Below are 5,782 nucleotides of genomic sequence, written 5' to 3'. Positions count from 1 at the left end.
ATCTGCATCTGTCCAATGACCCAGCCTGGAGTTGGCACTGTTTTATCTTTTATTTAGGAGGAAGATAACCCCGCCCATCCCTGCTCAGCCCTAGAGCCCCAAGGAATCCCCAGAACAAATCCTCTTTTTTCTCCAGTTGGCATATTTCCTCTTGCATTTCCAGGCTCAGCTGTGTGGCACCTCCTCCGTGAAGCCTTCCTAATCTACTAGGTGAAGATATAGGCTCCACTCTGATTCCTACAGTGCTAGTACAGGGGCTCCCGTACTTGCCCCTCCCACGTTTCACTGGGCTGTCTCCCTCACTGCACCTAAAGTCTTTGTGCTCAGGGGCTGGGTCTTAGCCATCCATTTACTCCCAGCACCTGGTAGAGTATCTGGCACATAGTAAGTGCACAATAAAGATTGAGCGAAGCTATGAATTAACAATGACACCTGTCTCTCCTCTGCATTGCCCATACCTTCTCATTCTCCAAAAGGTGGGAGCCATGAGTTAAAGGACCAAAGAGACAAGTGCTCTGAAATCTCCCTCTTGCTGTTTAATAACATGAACTGCTTCAGCTTATCAAAGCCTCTTCTATTAAGAATGCTCCCCCCCAACCCCTCAGCTTTCCCAAAGTCGGTTCCGATATTAATGTAAAAAAAATAAAAATTTCAGGGGTGCCTGGGTGGCTCCAAGAGTTAAGTGTCTGCCTTTGGCTCAGGTCATGATCCCTGGGTCCTGGGATCAAGTCCCACATAGAGCTCCTTGCTCAATGGGGAGTCTGCTTCTCCCTCTCTTTCTGCTCCTCCCCGCTCCGCTCATGCTCTCTCTCAAATGAATAATAAGAAAAAAAATCATTAAAAAAAGAAGAAAAATTTCAAACAACCATTCCCCAAGGAAATGGAAGTTTCCCAAACACAGAAAGATGCAGGCAATTTGTAGAGATTGTTTGGAGCAGAAAATGGCAGGAAATGTCCAGAGTTGGCTGAGCTAACGATGAGAGGACTTGCCTACAATGTCTCTGAGGGTTTTCCCATCACCTGAGGGACTACATTAGGCCTGGGGAGAGAGGGGCCTGGAAGAAGAGACGGTCCTCATACCGTCTACAGTCTCCGGGGAATATGCTCAGGAATGGGGCCTCCAGCTCCGGCCCAGAGAGAGAAGACTGGGTGATGAGCTTTCAGATCTCTGGGGGCAGGAAAACATCTGGTTGTCGCTCCTGCAACTCTGGGATGGGCTCTAATCAACACTGGAGCAGACAGGGTCAGGAAAGCAAAGGGAAAGGGGTGTGAGACCCAGACCCCAAGTCTCCTCAGTAACAAAGGGTCAAACTGCCCCAGGCGGGTCCCTCTGCACCTTCACCCACTCCACCAATATTTACTGAGCACCTACCACGTGCCAGGAACTCCTAAGTACGAAGAACATAGAACTTTCCTTTCTTTGAAGAGTTTCATGGTCTAGTGAGAGAGAAAGACAAGAAAACAATAACGATAGGATGATGTATGGTAGAGGCGTGCATGGATCACAGGGTGTTATGTGCGGGCGGGCACGGGCCTCAGGAAACAGTCAATGTACAGAGACCTGGCTGGTGAAGACCAAACCCAAGTAAACTTCCAGTTGCACACCATTTGCACCAGGCAGGTCAACTAAAGAGATAACAATGAGGTGGGAGGGAAGGTACAGTCAAGATGGGAGGAAGGGACCTCGGTTTGATTTACGGACTTGGGTTTAGGGCTTTGCTCCCACCTGTTGAGACAGGTGTCCTATACCATCTGGTGGGAGTATATCTGGTCCTTCCATTTACCCCTTGAGGAGAGACTTCGCCTCTCCCAGGGGCTGTACTGACTCTAGAACTATTGGGTTTCTTTGGATCCTGCCTGCATCCTCTGTGGTCTAAGAAGGTACTTCTCTGGGGAACTGGTAACAGGAGAAGAACTTGCCTCTAATTCTACCCCATGGGACCACTAAGAACTAATATGAACCTCTTCTAGATGGCACATCTTCATATCATTGAAAATAGCTATATCTCCCCCTGCATTCCCCAGGTATCACTTCTTTAGACTAAAAATCCTATTTCTTAATCCTTCCCCAGAGTGATCTATTTTCATATCCACCTAACACTTTTTTTTCTCACTTTTAGGTTTGTATTTACCCTTCTTAAAATGGGACCCCTGTAACTGAGTGTAATGAACCAGGTGTAATCTGATCAGTACAGAGTAGAATAGGAATATCACCTCCCTTGTTTTCTATCTCATATTTCTAATGATACAACCAAAGATAGAATTTGCTTTTTTGGCAACTACATCACATTCGTTGAGTCCCATCAAGCTTACCATAAATTCGAGCCCAAGTTGGTTTTTGGTTGTTTTCTTCGTTTTTGTTTTTGTTTTTCCTATTTCTGCTGCTGCTGAACCACATCTTACCCACCCTATGTTTATACAGTCACTTTCTGGGCCAAAGTACTGAACCCAGGCAGTGGCAGAAGAATTAACATGCAACCGTGCTGATTTGAGGCCCTAACTGAGAAACCGATTGGGGAAATGTCCTCCTAGCTCTTCAAAACATGACGCAGAGCTAGAAGCCAACGACCAGTGGGAAGCTGGTGATGAAGGCTCCAGTCTGTAAGCAGCCCAACAGGCATCCTCCCACACACACTTCAGGCCATGGGCTCTGATGTCCCCATCAGGTTTCTGGAGACAAGCTGTCTCCTTATGTCACACTAACTTTCCTGTTTCACCCCTAAGAGACCAGCCCACCCCAAATGTTGTGCCATGGGGGCTCTTGGAAACCTCTCTTCAGTGCCTCTCTCCAGTAGAAAGAATTACAGTTCATTGCACAGACCTTTATGAAGGATGTCAGGCCTCATGGTGGGCATGGAGGCTGAGCTACCAAGTTGGAGGCACTTATAACCAGAATTCAGTCTAGAGAGACTGATAGGTAATGCTGATATTAATCAGGTGTCAGAGCACTTGGGAGAGTTTGCAATATCTCGCCTATTTCCTCAAAAGCCAAAGATGGGGCAGTAAGATATGGGGCTGGAGGTCAGAACAGCGGGAACGATGGTGTGTTTCCAAGACCCAGTGATATGTGTAGGGATCAAAGATGTCACAGCAGAGAAACCTTGGCTCGGGCCTGTTGGGGGGTGGGGCGGTGGAGAAGGAATGAGGAGCAAGGAATAATACAGTACATCGATCTGAAACGTGAAGCCACACGTTAGAGAAATGAGCAAACATCCTCATAATGGTGAGCTCCTGAGTGGAGGCAGCCTGTGATCCTGGTTCAGCCACACTGCCTGCTCAGCTCCGTTCTCTGCCCACAGACACCCTTGAAAGAGTCTGGAAATGCCCCTTCAAGCATCAGGACTAGAAATACAGAGAAAGGGAGGGCATCTACGTCTTTTGCCTCTCGAGCCGCCTTGGGAACAAAGAACCAGACTGAATGGTTGGGGGGACAGGTGTCTTCTGGCAAAGCCACCCGAATGTGCTTCCAAACCCCCTCTAGACCCACCATACAAACCAGTGTCCAAATGGTCCACAGAGCATCCTCCTGGACCTTGTTGAATCAAGTTGAGATTAATAACAATACTAATAGTAAATATTTATTATTATGACCTCATTATTATTATTTAGGGCAGGGGAGTCCTTCCTGGCTATGTCAACGGGGTTATAGCTCATTTCCATTTTTCAGAATGAATGGAAAGGTCAAAGATGACCCTTGGAGGGGAAGACCATAACCAGTAGGACTTACGCTTATTTTCTGTCCTAACTGTCCCCTTCCCCTCCCTTTCCCCTCAATTTGGGGCAATCGGATTCATCAGCAGTCCGACGCCCTGCATCTAGTCCCACCCTGGACCAGAGGAAGCTTCTGAAACACAGTGTGAGGGCTCGTTCCTCAGGGCTTTCACTCAAGTCACGTCCTAACCCACCCCGCTGTCCTCCCTCATCTTTCCAGTGCCTCTAATGCGGCCTTCTCTCTGGGACCTGCCCTGCATCACATAGACAAAAGTTGACATTTCCCTTTTGGGGGGTACTCGGAGTGTTTTTTCAGTGGCTGGTTTCTGAGGTCTGTTCATGGATGTGTAAATGTAAGTCGGGAGCTTCTGAAGGGAAAACACCGCCTTTCGCTCGCCGGGTACTGAGTTGATGCTTTTATGGAGAGAGTGAGTGAATGAATGAGGGAGTGAATGAATGAAATACAGCAAGGGAGAGATAAGGGCACAAGGTCTCTAGCGCGCAAGTGCGCGCGTCTTAGCCAGGGACTCTCCTTCTGTCTCTGCATCACTCACTGCAAAATGGTAGAGCTGAGTCTTCATCAAGGCCCACTGGGCCCAGCTGTCAGGCCAATCTCTGACAGCTGTGGGGAGGAGTCTCTATACTTAGGAAAGTGACCACCTGGGGAATCTCCCTCCCCTTGTCCCCAAAGGAGTTTTTCTTCTTCCAGAAAGAGTACAGAATCCTCTGGACAGATGTGAGGCCCTCCAGCAGCAGAGACAGCATGGGCTGTTGCTATAAAGGAGGTCTGTAGATCAGACAGACAAGAATCTTGACCTATGCTGGCTGCATGAACCTGTGACCGAGAGTCTTTCTGAGCCCCAGTTTCCCCGTCTGTTCGGGGAGACGTTTGGATTAGCTGATTTCTAAAGAGATTTTGAGCAGACAGGATTCCATTTTGGGAAGGTCTGTGGGAAGGGACTGCATCAAGGTGCCCTATAGACTGGGTTCTAGAATTCCTCTCCTTGACTTGGAGAAGGGAGGGACCCACCCTCGCTGTACACCAGGAGATCGGCCAGGAAACAAAGGGAAGTCAGGGTAAAATTCTCTGCAAAATGCATTACGCGTGAGGAGACTTCAACCTCCCTTGCCCTCCCGGTGCACCAAGAGGGCAAAGTGGGGAGAGGGAAGCAGGAAAGGGGAAGGAGGGAGGGCAATGGAGGGGGCCACAGCTGAGCAGCGGAAGGTGAAATTAAAATAATCAGGGGTTGAGAGCCCAATCTCTTTAACATTTCCTGATGAGTTTGCTGGCTTTCTGCAATTCCTTTGGTCTCTCCCCAACTTGCCCTCGTACACAGTAGTCTTCTCCCACCCCCAGCAATAGAAAGGAAGCAGATCACACGAAGCCTCCTGGATTATAAAAGCCACTTGCCCTTGCCATTGCCGGGCTCTTGGGTGGCTCAGTCAGTTAAGCATCTGCCTTCGGCTCAGGTCACGATCGCAGGACTGTAGGATCGAGCCCCATGTAGGCTCCCTGCTCAGCAGCAAGCCTGCTTCTCCCTCCCCCTCTTCCTCACCCCTGCTTGTGCTCTGGCATACACGTGCCCTCTTTCTCTCTCTCAAATAAATAAATTAAATTAATAAAAATAAATGCCCCTTGCTTCTCATTAGAGAGCAGCAGACACACTCTGTGCTAAATGCTGGGAAAACCCCCCTGGTGGGGCCTCCGCTCCCACCCTTGGGCCCCTTTCTACAGCTGTCCCTTGATGGGCGGTGGGCCCTCTGCATTCCTCAGCATAGGGCTAGGAAGCCCGGGGCATGGCTAAACAGCTCAAAAGACCAGCCAGTGCACTGGGACATACATGGGAGTGGCAGCAGGCGAGCGCATACACGGCCTCTTCCAGCCCAGATAAGATCTGAGCCTTCCCCTTCCTTCCTTCCCCAGGTCTTTGAGAGACCAGACTCTTCAGGGGCAGTGCTCAGGTAACCCGCAGTGTTCCTCCAATGACAGAGGCCTTACCTCCTTTTGCTGGTGTTTACAGAACAATAAGAAAGCCAAGCTAGCTTGCAGAAGGGGCTCGCCATCCCTGCC

This window comes from Ailuropoda melanoleuca, chromosome 8, assembly GCF_002007445.2.
Source record: "Ailuropoda melanoleuca isolate Jingjing chromosome 8, ASM200744v2, whole genome shotgun sequence".
In the NCBI taxonomy this organism is placed as follows: Eukaryota; Metazoa; Chordata; class Mammalia; order Carnivora; family Ursidae; genus Ailuropoda; species Ailuropoda melanoleuca.
Note: the sequence above shows the minus strand (reverse complement) of the source record.